At 40.0% G+C, this 14,762-nt stretch overlaps 1 protein-coding gene across 14 annotated transcripts in view; it reads right to left on the bottom strand.

Annotated features, from left to right (window-relative positions):
- Window positions 1-14,762, bottom strand: part of TANC2 (tetratricopeptide repeat, ankyrin repeat and coiled-coil containing 2) — a 686,196-nt gene that overhangs the window by 165,715 nt on the left and 505,719 nt on the right. The window lies entirely within an intron of this gene.

Here is a 14,762-nt window from a genome sequence, read left to right as displayed (position 1 = left end):
CTCTCAGGGTGAAGAAATTCCTGGGGCACGAAGGAGATATCCAGAGGAATATAGCCTGATAGGAAATAAAGATTTGGGAGATAAAAAGCTTGCCTTGCTTCAGTGAGAGCCCAGATGAGATTATGTAATATATATTCCAGTAGACCTAGCCAACACAGTTTTGTGATTTTCTAGTTTCATTCAGCAGCATATGAATAGGAGTAGAGTTAGCAGGAGAAGACTGATATAGGATAAGGAGGTAGTTAGGTGGCACAGTAGAAAGAGGGGTGGACCTGGAATCAGGCTTCAACCTCAAATATCTACTAGCTGTGTGGGCTCTCATCATACCATTTAATCTGTTTGCCTCAGTTTCCTCATCTGTAAAATGAGGATAATAATAGCACCACCCTACCAGAGTTGTTGTGAGGATCAAATGAAATAATATCTTAGCATAGTACCTGGCACAGAGCAGATAGCAGGTACACAAAGGATGAAGTACAGCTGAATTGGTTCTCCAAGGGGTCAAGATAGGGAAAGGACAGTATAACCAATGCTTTGGTAATGACCTGGGAAAGTACTTAGGAAGGGAAGGACTGGCAGTCATTGGGAAGATTTTCAATAGGGTCAGGGCCGGTAAGGCAGAAGAAAAGATGAAATGATTAAAAAAATTATAATATGATAAAAGAACTTTAGATTTCACAAATATAGAATGGGGACCCTTGTGAGTGGTGAGATCAAGGTTAAGACTATCTGTGGGGGACAGCTAGATGGCTTAGTGTACTAAGTGTACTAAGAGTCAGGCCTTGAGTATGAATCTTAAAACTATTCAGATTGTATTTTAGAAGATTTGGTTTAGCTATTTTCTTATTATAACAATGGAGATACTTGATCAGGAATGTATTGGGAACTTTTAAAATTACTCCACCCTACTCAGACAGTGCCTTAGGGGAAGATAAAGTTGTAAACTTCTGATTGAACAATGAAAGTCCCCAACTCATACCTTATATTAAAGCTAGAACCTTAAGCTAGGTCTATTTTTAGATCTAATACAAAAAGGTGTTAATTACCTGTAAAGGTTAAATTAGTACCTAAAAAGGTCAAGTAACTTACAGAAGGCAAGCTTAACAAAGAGGTGTGAAGTACTCAGAAGATTTAATCTAACTAAAGAAGGTGAAAACCAAAGAAGGTGAGAACTAAGAATGGGCAGTCCTGGAAAAAAAGTGTCTACTGTGATTGGTAGATGTGAAAATTTAGGGGAGGTGACATAAGAGAAAAATCTCTTTAAAAGGAGGTGAAGGAACAGTTCAGGGACAATTGAATTAAGTTTGGAGAATAATTTCAGTTCGGAGTGGAAGAACCCAGCTTGGAGATGGTCTTGTGGTGAGTGATAAAGACTGACTTGCTCTCCCTTAGGCTCAGGCCTAGGCCATTTTGGTCTAGGCCTTCTTCTACTGTTTAGCTCAGCCTGAGCCAGAGCAGTTTAAATTAATTCTCTCTCTCTCTCTCTCTCTCTCTCTCTCTCTCTCTCTCTCTCTCTCTCTCTCTCTCTCTCTCTCTCTCTCTCTCTCTCTCTCCTTTCCTTAATTCCTTAATTTATATTAATTAAAATCTTCATAAATCCCAGCTGACTTGGGTATTTTCATATTTGGGAACTTCCCATGGCGACCACTTATTTTAGATTTTAAGGAGGTCCTGGGATCAGATGTGACTTCAGAAACTTTCTAGCTGTGTAATCCTGGACGAGCCACTTAACTCCCACTGCCTAACCCTTACTGCTCTTCTGCCTTGATGCTGATATACAGTATTGATCATAAGACAGAAGGTAAGGATTTTATTTTTTTAAAGACCCTCTCTGTGTGGAGCTGAAGTGTAGAGGTAGGCCATAGGAGTTGAACTGATTGAATACCTGGAAGTTAGGGTGTTTGAAGAAATAGCAACATGTACATTAAAGCCCCCTAGTATAATGACAAGAGTTGGAATGGAGAGAAAGATAGTGAGCCAGGCACTAAATTCATTGAATAAAGAAGGAAACTATCTTGACAATCAGCAGATAATAGCCACCACTATCTTGATTGGGTGATAAATAGAATTAAATTCAAAAGAAGAGATTTTACCAGTAATGGTGGTAGGGGCATGGTGGAAGTGGCAGTAGAGTATGAAGAATATTGTTTCCCCTACCATAACTAGTGAGTCAAGGGGTATGAGAACACCAGTGTTAAATAGGACAGCCAGGGATGCTGTGTCACCAGCAGGGAGTCAGGTCTCAGTGTGAATGGTAGAAAATAGAAGAAGTGAGAAAGAAAGCAGTTTGAGATGACATAAAATTTGTTAATTCAGGCATTCCAGAGTATAGTGGAAAGCATGGATAGATATAGTGTGGGATGTTAAGGTTGCTGAAGGAGTGGGAAAGATGATTTGTACAACAGCCAAAGATTTAGGATTATTGGGATGAGGAGAACATGACTGGGTGGCACTATGGTAATCACTGAGGAAATGAGATCAAGAAGAATGTTCTCCCTAGTGGGCCAGCAACAGGAATGTGGAGTTGAGTAAACAGAGGAAAGTGTGCAATGTGGCTGAGACTTCTGATTATATGACAGATTCTAGCACAGGCCCCCATCTCTCAAATGTACTACTGCAATAGCTTTTTGGTTGATTTCTCTATCTCTATTCTCTCTCTACTCTTATCCATCATCCACTTAGCTACCAAAGTATTTTTTCTTAATTGAAATCTAACCATACCAAAGCACTCTCCTACTGAATAAACTAGTGTCTGCCTAGTCTCTCTTAGCTAAATATATATTTCTTTGTTTAGCACCCTAGCCCCAATATATTTTTCTAGCTTTAGTGGACATTCTTGCCATTTCTGCACTTTGTGATACAGCCAAAATGGGCTTCTCTTTGTTCTTCCCACATAAGCCATTCCACTTCCACATCTATGTCTTTTCCCTGACTGCCCCTGATGCCTGGAATATACTCTCTCAACTCCATTTCAGAGAATTCTTCTCTGTCTTCAAGATATTGCTCAAGTCTTTTTTGATGCCTTCACCTGTTTCTATTTAATCTCTTGAATTGCCTTGTATTTAACCTAGCCCAATTAGATGGTACTGTGAATGACATGCTGTGCCTAGAGTCAGGATGAGCTGAGTTCAAATCAGGCCTCATACACTTAGCTGTGTGACCATGGGCATGCTTGACCCATTTGTTTCAGTATTCTCATCTGTATAATGGGGATAATAATAATAGCAACCTACCACCTTCCAAAGCTACTATGAGAATCAAATGAAATAACTATAAAGCACTTAACATAGTACTGACATATAGTAAGACTACATAAATGATGGCTATTATTATTATTATTAACTATTCTGTACTGTATTTATTTTATATTTATTCTCAGGGTGTGTGTGTGTGTGTATGTGTGTGTGTGTGTGTGTGTGTGTATACCTACACAAATGTCTCTTTTGTTAGAATATAGACTCTCTGAAAATAGGGACAACTTTATTCATTTATTATATATGTATCATCAGCAACTAGCAAAGTGCCTGGCACATAGTATGTATTTAAAAATACATATTGATTCCTTAAAAAAAAATGGAAACTGTAGGGGATATGTGTATCTGATGAACAATGAAATAAAAAGCACCTGAGATTCTGGTTTGATTTAGTACATAAACTAAACTTTGTGCATATATCAGAAAAATCTATTCTTCTTTTTAAAAAAATTTCTTGCTATTATAGATTTAGTTTCAATCAGCCAAACATTAATAATGGCATCTTATATTCAACTAATAATGATTACTAAATTTTATTAAAAATAAAGGAAATTTAAAAAAATATTTGGAGTTTTTTAAATGAACCTTTTCCATATAAACACTATAAAATTTCTAAGACTAAGAAAACTAGCATCAGTTTTCTACCTCTCTCACCAACCTCCCATGGGATATAGAAATATAGCAAATAAGGTCTGTAACAAATTAATGCTTAAATTTATAGGCCATTGATATTAGGAGAAAAGGACATATGCTGTTATCACTGTCTCTGCCTAATTATTTCATTCACAGACTACAATATTGATAGGTTGGCTGAGCTAAGGAGAAGTAGCACCATTTAGCATCAGAGAAATAAATATCACTGAAGTCAAGATATGGGCCTCATGCCAGTTCCTGAGTCAAACATTTTGGCTGATGACAACTGGAATCAAGATTGAAGGATTCCTAAATGCTTCATTCAGGAACTGCAATGAATTCATGAACTGTGAAATCATAGTATGTCCTCTGTGGAAAAAAAATTATCAGGACTTTCTAACTAGTGAGCTATTCTTTTTAATCAAGATTCAAAAAGAGGAAAAATCATATTAGCAAAACCAACCAACTATATATCTGACAGTGTGTCTATATCTCTTGACAGTATATATATTTTATACCCATTGTCCTTACCTCTGTAATGTATTTTCTCAACTTTGCTGCTGGGTCAAACTTGGTCATTATTATTAATTTCTTAAAATTGTTCTTTCCTTTTACATTGTGGTATAGCTTTTTCCTAGTTATTATTTACTTTGCATTAGTTCACACATGTTTTCCCATGTTCTCTGAATTCTTCATATTTATTATTATTATTATTATTATTATTTTTAAACCCTTACCTTCCGAGTCAATACTGTGTATTGGCTCCAAGGCAGAAGAGTGGTAAGGGCTAGGCAATGGGGGTCAAGTGACTTGCCCAGGGTCACACAGCTGGGAAGTGGCTGAGGCCAGATTTGAACCTAGGACCTCCCCGGGCAACGGCTTCGACAGGCCGGCCAAACCCTGTGAGGGTAGCCATCGGGTCGATGTCGACCCCTGGTGAACCAGGGCTTTGCTCACCCAGCATGTGAAGACTGCTTCGGCTGAACAGACGGAAGAAACCAACAAGAAGGTTCAACAGCTGAGATGGCGACGCAGCAAAGCACTGTGGAGTGCTCAGGGCGTGTTGGAGCACAAAAGACAACACGGCCATCCAATGCAGCTGAGGAAGTCTCCAGGTGTAACGACTTTTCGTGCCACTGGACCCAGGCTTCCAATGCCGAGAGAGTGGGACTGTCTCTGTGCATCGACTTTTCCACTTAAATCTCCTTCATGCACAGGTGTCTTTGTGCACAAAAACAATTGTCATCCTCGGTTACCAAGAGACTACTACTATATCTTCCATCATAGAATCAATACTAAGTACTGCTTCTAAGGCAGAAGAGTGGTAAAAGCTAGGCAATTGGGGTTAAGTGACTCCCTCAGGGTCACATAGCTAGGAAGTGTCTGAGGCCAAATTTGAACCCAGTGCTTCTTATCTCTAGGCATGGCTCTTTATCCACTAAACCATCTATCTGCCCCTTCTGTGTATTTTTTAAAAGGGTTTCATTACCCTACTTATTCATTTCACTCTCTCCCAATAACATTGAATGAATCATTTTCTACAGTAAGAATGTCTTCTCCATATTATTTCTTGAGCCATGTATCTCCCTTCCCTAAAAACTCCTGAGACTAACTTTATTTGTTTATAGTACCTTCCATTCTACATTTATGTTCCCTGCTTCCCTGGCAGGTAGCCTAGATCTGAAGCTTCAAACACACTATCTAGCAACTAAAGACACAAAAATCAGTTGTGTTGTTATAACTGTCATTCAGGTGATTGAGAAATCCTACATCTGAGGATAATCAGGCCAAGTAGGCCATTAAAATGTAGAGAACAAAACATTTCCAAAAAAATTATCTGTATGTTTCAACTCAGAAAACAGAATAACAAAAGACACCAAAGCTTAATTGAGGCAATTTATATGAAAAGAAAATGCCAGAAGAAGAAAGCCCATAAAAATATTTGACACAAAGTGTCCAGGAAGAGTGAAGCAGGGGAATGGAATGGCTGTGAATTGCTGCTTTTCATAAAGTTTCAGAGATGGTTGTTTTTTTTTTTTCAGTTAAGCAACTTGTTTTCACACAAGTGGGCAGAAAGTTACTAAGAAGATATTTGTTTGTAAGCAAAGATAATTCATGTAGTATAAGATATGATCCCCCCACCCAGGTGATTACTTACTTATATTGGATATGGACAATAATACTTCAAGTCCAAAGTATGTATGTATAGAACATATAGTATGGAGAAAGCGATGCTCAAATGAAAAATTATCTCTTCTGTACATCATTTGTACTAATTTAACCAGATTAGCTAAGAGGTGTTGCTATTCTAGCTGACTTGTGCAATGAGAATGTAAAAGGACTGATCTGTAATTTTATCATAACAGGTTATATTTATATAACACTTTAATGTTTATAAAGTGTTTTCTCCTCTTATAACAACGCTGAGGCAGGGAGCCCAAATACCAATATTCCATTTTGCAGATGAGGAAACTGAGATTCAAGAAAAATAAATCACTGGTCCACATATCTAAGTGGAGCTGGGCTCAGAATCCAAAAGTCAAGTATTTTTATACTTTTGTTCAGTGCTTTTTCCTATATATTATTTTTTCTGTATTTTCTTCATATATATTTAATTTTTTAAGTCTATTTTAATTTCATTAAAAACCCTTAGATTATTTTCTGGTCAGATTTACTTAAATCCCTCCTTATTCCCGTTTTACAGTTACCTGATTATTAAGATTCTGTTTCTTAGATTCCCCTAATGTGCAGCTCCAAACATTTTCAGGTAGTCTGATCTATTCTGTGGTTTTGTGTGCTTCCTGACGAACTCTTCATTCTCATACAAAGTGCTGACAACAGCTGCAGCATAGCAAACATTTCCTGTTCTCCACCCTTTTGAGTCCTGTGCCAATCTCATTTGAAGCCACTGAGGATGACCATAGACAGCCCATTTTCTGGAACCATTTGCCTTAAGAACCTTTAGTGCTACTATAAATCCGGAAAGTGCCCTTTCTGGCACTGCAGACTTTTACAATATGCACAAACATTTTAGGAGAAAACAGCTATGCCATGAAAACCACAAAACTTTTCATTTTTTATGCCTGTAGAAACATAAAATAAGGCTTAAATATTCAAGTTTCATTCTAGGAAAACTAAACTACAGCAATACAAATCTGTGGCGGGCTTGACCTCTGAAATTTAGTACATGATTACCCTGAATGATTTTATCCTTTGGTTATACACTCATGCACAGTATCTTCATGATGTGGGAGATTTGGAACATTTGGTTGTTAGGTTTAAATTTAAATTTTATTTAGTAGAGTATCCATATTTCTAACCCTATTCAGTTTTATGTATAGAGTGTTCTTTGTTTTTGTGCCTAGCAAGTAGTAGGTGTTTAATTATTTCTTGTTGATTGGTAGATTGACCGTCTTATGAATCTAGGATCTTTCATACTCCATAATGAGATGATAAAAGAAGACATTATTAGAGGATACTCATATCCATAGAAAAATTTCAGAAGTCCAATACTAGTTTTTCATATTTCAGGAGGATACTCAATTTCCAATCTTCATTAATTCCTCTTCACTAAGGAAATGTGTATTGAAGTGAACCATTCTGGAAGTTATACCTGCATATGTGAACTCAAAGGGAAATATAGCTATATGGCACTAAGATGCAAAAATGGACATTAAAAAGAATTCAATGTTTGATTTAGACTATAAAGTTACAATCATCAGATATTTATATATATTTGCTATACATTTTATTTTATGAAAGAAATTCTTTTCCCAAACCCTCAAATTTTCAGTTATATATAGTATTAAATTGAACCCAACTACTTCCATTGTGACTTGTCTTCCTTTGACTCTGGGAATATACTGAAATATAAAAAAAACAAAACAAAACAAATACAACTCAAAGCAAACTGATCCTGACCAGTTTTGTCAAGGGATCTGTTGATGTCATACTTCTTAGCACTTATCAGAAATCATCTTTAGCTCAAATATAAAATCTTTGCTCTGGGCTAATTCTAACAATCTTTTGTTAAGACACACTGCTCTACTTTATTTTATTTTATTTTATTTTTTGATGTATCATAATTAACTGTTAGAAAACTTTAAATTGGAAAGGTAGGCAAACAATGTCTTTCAAAGAGGAATATAGAAAGCTAAGCAACAATTGAAATCTATGGGTTCAGCACTGTATACTGATTAAGGAAAGAAATCTTGACAACAGATGTCAGGAGAAACTAAAAGTTCATTTTTTTCTTCATAATTCAATGCATCTTTTTCACTGGGATATATACAGATACATGTTGAGACAGACAGACAGAAAGAGATAGAGACAAAGACACAGAAAGTGGCATGGGCATTGTAACCCCAAAACTCAGGCAAACTGTAAGCAGGGAAATTCCTTTGCTCCCTTGTGTCCTTGTGATTCCTAACCCAATAACATTTGATAACTTCTATAAGACCTTGAGAGAATTATCATCCTTGAACTGTCCTTTAGATTTGAGATGGACACAGAGATGCACCTCCATGCTACACCTCAATACCGTCGGACTGTATCTCAGACATCTATCTGTCCCCTAAACTACCAGGGTCTTCAGGCAGACTCCGGTTAGATGACCAACCCCCCCTACCCCCAAATGCCTGAGTGTTTATCACGCCAGAATCACGTCCTCACAGAGTGGAACTGTCTCTGTGCATCGGCTTTTCCACTTAAATCTCTTTCACACACAAGTATCTTTGTGCACACTCATCTATCCTAACCCCATCCACCCTCTTCAAGACCTGCGGCGATGGGGGAGTGGCAACGCAACAGATGGAGGTGACCACTGGCAGTTGTAGTTACGATCTTGCACGTAGGCGGCCCACGGACCAGTGGTTGCTCGGCCCTGTAGGGCAGCAGGGATGTTTGGCAGCATCCTGGGCGACTGAGCAGCCCTCTCTAGGACAGCACTGCTCACCCTAATCGAGGGAGGGGACTAGAAAAGGTGTCCCAAACATTGCCTGCCCTACAAACACCCGGCCAGCACACCGCGGCTGGAGGGTCATCCCTTTAAGCAGTCAAAATCAAAGAAAAAATACAAAGAAACTCCTACTAGGAGCATGGAACATCAGAATATTACTTGACAGAGAGAATACCCCAAGACCTGAGAGAAGAACAGCTCTAATCAGTAAAGAACTGGCACGATATAACATCGACATTGCAGCCTTAAGCGAAACACGCTTACCAGAAGAGGGATCACTCAGTGAACCCACCACTGGATACACCTTCTTCTGGAAAGATAGAGCCTCAAATGAAGACAGAATCCACGGTGTTGGCCTGGCTATCAAGACCAGTTTGCTCAAACAGCTGCCAGACTTGCCTGTGGGCATCAGTGAGAGGCTCATGAAGATCCGTTTGCCTCTCAGCAAAGACCGGTATGCCACAATCATCAGCACATATGCCCCAACACTGACCAGCACAGAGGAGACCATCGAGCAGTTCTACTCTGACCTGAGTGCCATCCTGCACTCAGTGCCCACAAAAGACAAGTTGATTCTACTGGGAGACGTCAACGCCCGTGTTGGCCAGGACCATGAAAGATGGAAAGGAGTGCTTGGCAAACACGGAGTGGGCAAAATGAACAACAATGGCCTACTGCTACTCAGCAAATGGTCAGAGTTCAAACTCACCATCACGAACACTGTGTTCAGAATGGCGAACAAATATAAAACAATGTGGATGCACCCACGATCGAAACAGTGGCATCTCATTGTACGCCGGCGAGACCTCCAGGATGTACAGATCACCAGAGCCACAAGAGGAGCTGAATGCTGGACAGACCACCAATCGGTTAGAGCGACTCTTCAAATGCACATTGCGCCTCGCCATCCAAAATGCACTCAGACAGTTTGCACATTTTACAACGTGAGTTGTCTTAGAGATCCATCTTGTTTGCAAACATTCCAGTCCTGCCTGGATGACAAGCTGTCTGCCAAGGGACCACTCACTAGAAGCTCAACCGAGAAATGGAACCAGTTCAGAGACACAGTGAAGGAAACATCAAAGGCAGTCCTAGGCCCCAAACAACGCAACTACCAGGACTGCTTCAACGAGAACAACACTGCTATTGAAGACGTATTGAGCAAAAAGAACAAAGCCTTTACGGAGTGGCAAAATAACCCAAATTCTGCTCTTAAAAAGGACAGATTCAAGTCCCTCCAAGCCATGGCACAGTATGAGATCAGGAAGATGCAAGACCGATGGTGGGAAAAAAAGGCAGAAGAAATCCAGCGCTTTGCTGATAAAAAACCTACAAACAATTTTTCAGTGCCCTCAAGACTGTCTATGGGTCATTAAAACCCACCACCACTCCCTTGCTATCCTCAGATGGTGACACTCTCATAAAGGATAAAAAAGGCATCAGCAACAGGTGGAAAGAACACTTCAGTCAGCTTCTCAACCGACCCTCTTCAGTCGACCAAAGCTCCCTTGACCAGATCCCCCAAAACCGCACCATTGAACAACTTGATGTCCCTCCTTCAATAGAGGAAGTCCAAAAAGCCATTAAACAAATGAGTGCAGGCAAGGTACCCGGCAAAGATGGGATCCCAAACGAGGTGTACAAGGCCTTAAATGGAAAGGCGCTCCAGGCATTCCACATAGTGCTGACCAGCATATGGGAAGAGGAAGACATGCCCCCAGAACTCAGAGATGCCTCCATCATAGCTCTATACAAGAACAAAGGCGCACGAGCAGCCTGTGACAACTACAGAGGCATCTCACTACTCTCCACTACTGGAAAGACTCCTGTCATCTGTTTCAGAGCAGTACCTGCCTGAATCACAATGTAGCTTCTGACCAGATCGTAGCACCATCGACATGGTCTTCACGGTGAGGCAAATGCAGGAAAAATGCCTTGAGCAGAACCTGAGTCTCTACATTGTCTTCATAGACCTGATGAAGGTGTTCGACACAGTGAGCAGGGACACATTGTGGGTGATCCTCAGCAAGCTCGGTTGCCCAAGAAAATTCGTCAAACTGATCCAGCTCTTTCATGTCGACGTAATGGGGGAAGTCCTATCTGGTGGAGAGACTTCCAACCTCTTCAACATCTCCAATGGCATGAAACAAGGCTGCGTCCTTGCTCCGGTGCTATTCAACCTATACTTCACCCAAGTATTGTGACATGCTGTGATGGATCTAGACCTGAGCATCTACATAAAATACCGACTGGATGGCTCACTATTCGACCTTTGCCACCTGACTGCAAAAACAAAGACAACAGAGAGATTCATCCTGGAAGCTCTCTTCGCAGATAGATGACTGTGCTCTCATGGCCCACCAAGAAAATCATCTCCAAACCATTGTGGACAGGTTCTCCACCACAACAAAACTGTTTGGCCTGACTATCAGCCTCAGCAAAACAGAGGTGCTGTTCCAACCTACACCAGGGAGGCCAACTAACCAGCCGTGCATTACAATCGACGGCACGCAGATTTCTAACGTCAACACTTTCAAGTACCTGGGCAGCACCATCGCCAATGACGGGTCCCTAGACCACAAGATTAATGCCAGGATTCAAAAGGCCAGCCAGGCACTCGGGCGGCTGTGCTGCAAAGTCCTCCAACACAGAGGTGTAAGCATTGCGACGAAGCTCAAAGTGTACAACGCAGTGGTCCTCAGCTCGCTCCTGTACGGTTGTGAGACATGGACACTGTACTGGAAGCACATGAAACAGCTGGAGCAATTCCACCAACTCCATCCGGTCAATCATGAGGATCCGATGGCAGGACCGAATCACCAATCAGGAAGTCCTCGACAGAGCCAACTCCACCAGCATCGAAGTCCTGGTCCTCAAAACCCAGCTACGATGGTCTGGACACGTCATCCGCATGGACCCACAGCGAATACCAAGACAGGTATTCTATGGTGAACTGTCAGCTGGACTCAGGAAACAAGGCCGACCAAAGAAAAGATTCAGGGATCAGCTAAAGTCCAACTTGAAGTGGGCTGGCATTACACCAAAGCAACTAGAACTCGCTGCCTCTGACAGAAGCAGCTGGCGAACCCACATTCACCATGCTGCCACCACCTTTGAAGATGAGCGACGTCGACGTCTTGCCGCTGCGCGTGAACGCCGACACCAGGCCACAACCGCACCTCCCGTAACAACTGGCGTCCCATGCCCCATGTGCCACAAACTGTGCGCCTCAGACTTTGGACTTCAAAGCCACATGAAGGTACATCAATAGATGATAATGCACAACGTCAATTGTCATTCTCGGTCACCGAGAGACTACCACGTATCACACCAGAATCACGTCCTCACCATGATACAGCATTATGTCCCCACTGTTGTAAAGAGTATATAATACCCAGAATTGATGGATTCTGGGAGCAGCCTTTCATCTCCCTGTTCCACCTATACTATCCTCCTGGCCATTCTCAACATTACTTTCTAAATTAATAAATTTCTCCTTTGATTTTTAAGCTAATTTTGGAGTCTTGCATTCTTGCAAAAGGTATCCTTCCCAAACCCCAGGGAGTTTCAACTACAGTACCCCACAACTAAAGAGACAAAAGACAGAGACAGTAACAGAGAGACAGAGACAGAGAGAACATGTCTGAAGGTTATTTTTATAGTTTGCTTTTAAAATAAATCTAGAACCATCACCATAACCTATCCATTTCCCAGTTAATATGCAGTGGAATGGGTAAGTTTCTATACAGTTTCAAAAACAGTTTTGCTAGATGTACAAAGCAGTTTCCTTTTTTATAAAATGGGCAAGGTGCATTACCTACTCCATGATGAGCCCAAATTATTGATTCTGGCACAACTGGTGTTGACAAGAAAAAATTGCATGTGGGGAGATAAAGTTCTACAGACTGGAATAGGGTTTCTTGGGGTCTTGTTAATAAAGACAGTGTAGTTAATGTTGGTGGTATAGTAGATAGAGCACCAAGACGAGAGTCAAGAAGGCCAGAATTCAAATCTAGCTTTAGATGCTTATTAGCTGTGAATCATTTAACCCTCTTTGCCTTGGTTTTCTCATCTATAAAATGAGCTGGAAAAGGAAATGGCAAACCACTCAGGATCTTTGCTAAAAAAATTGCAAATGGGGTTATAAAGAATTGGACATAACTGTTCTACAAGTATAATTTATACTGGAATTCAAGGGCAGGGGAAAGATGCTGAACATGTTTCATTTGGGAATAAGAACTTCCGGGGACTAGCAGTTTCATCTGGGGATTTGAATCAAGAGCCTGGAATAGGGAAGAGGAGGCTAGCTGCTTAAGGGACTGCAGAAGTAGTATGCTAAAGTAGCCTAATACTTAATTAACTGGTTCTAGCGGGTTATAAGATAAAGGACTAAAACTAGTCTTATTTTCTCTGCCCAGAGGGCAGAAGTTAAATGCAAACTTGGTCTCAGATCTTTTATAGTTTCTTACTTTCTGTCAAATGGATTAACATAACTGATTTGAGTTAAAGTAAAGATCCCAACAGTTCTAGGGGTGTGTGCTTCATGGTTTGGGAAGGGGGAAGGCAGAGAAAGGCAGGCAGTGACTGGCTTGCTATCAATAGACAGATTTAAAAAAAAATTTAAAAGTTTGAAGAAGAGTTTAGAGGCCAAATATTCCAAGCCCCTCCCTTTACAGAAAGGAAATTGCCCCAAAGTTGTTAACTGACAGAAATTCAAATCTTTAGAACAAATTGGCAGGCTTATAAATGATAGTGTACTTAAAAAATTCTAGGCAATCAACAACAAAAACTGAGACAAGTAATAGCAATAGTAAAGTAGCAAATTATAAAATAAGCCAACAAAATCAATAATATATCTACATATGAGTAACAAAACCCAAAAGGCACTAATCAAAGGGAAGTCCCATTCAAAGTAACAGCAAAACACATAAAACAAGTAGGAGTTAATCCATCAAAATTAATCCATCAAAGTATACTCATTTTCTATATTGATAAAGTTTAAAATGCTCCTTTAAAATTTAGAACTTAAATAATTAGAGGGATATTTAGGTTTATTTCTGAGTCATCCTAATATAATAAAGCTTAAAATACTACCAAATTTATCAGAAATAATTCAAATAAATAATTCAGGTAATTGAATATAGATAATCCTGTTTAGAAATCTAGTTATGAAAGGAAAAAGAGATAGAAAAAGTTGGCTTGAGAGGAATAGAGGATTGAATAAAAGATTTTTAAGTACAGGAGAAACCTGTGGATGTTTGTAGATAGCAAGAAAGAAACCCAAGGGGATAAAATTAGGAGATAGAGAGGAACAGGGAGAGAAAATGATTCATTAGAAAAGCTCCTGGAAATGCAAATGGAGTGTCAGTTCAGAGACTGTCTTTATCAAAGGACTTTTTCTTCAGATCATAGAACAGAGGAGAGAAGGGGAGATTATGCTGGGGGTTTGGGTTAAGGAGTAGAGAAGAAAGGAGAACTTAACAGTCATAGTCCTTTATTATCTTTAAGGAAGACAAAGAAGTCAGGAGTCCAGGATGAGAGAGAATTCTAGGCAAGGAGCAGTTAAAGAAAATGTAGTCAGAAGATGAATGCTTTATTTGAGATAGAGCACAAGGAGGAGACTATTACTGATCCAATATAGGGTGGGGATAAGGGGAAGGTTGTAAAGTATAAGAGGACTGGAAAGTTGGGAAGGGCAGGTTATGTTGGGCCTTGAATGTCAAAGAGAGGATTTTGTATTTGAAGGCAGTGGTGATAAGAAGCCTTAATAGTTTATTGAAGACTGGGGTGATACAATCAAACTACCTTTCCAGGCCTATTATACATCATTTCTGTATACTCTGTTGACCTGCCAAACTATTTCCCTCACCTGAAATATATTCACTCTCTCCTCACACATTTTATAGACTCTATCTGTT

The sequence above is a fragment of the Monodelphis domestica genome, chromosome 2 (assembly GCF_027887165.1).
Source record: "Monodelphis domestica isolate mMonDom1 chromosome 2, mMonDom1.pri, whole genome shotgun sequence".
Classification (NCBI taxonomy): domain Eukaryota; kingdom Metazoa; phylum Chordata; class Mammalia; order Didelphimorphia; family Didelphidae; genus Monodelphis; species Monodelphis domestica.
Note: the sequence above shows the minus strand (reverse complement) of the source record. Positions and strands in the feature narration are given on the sequence as shown.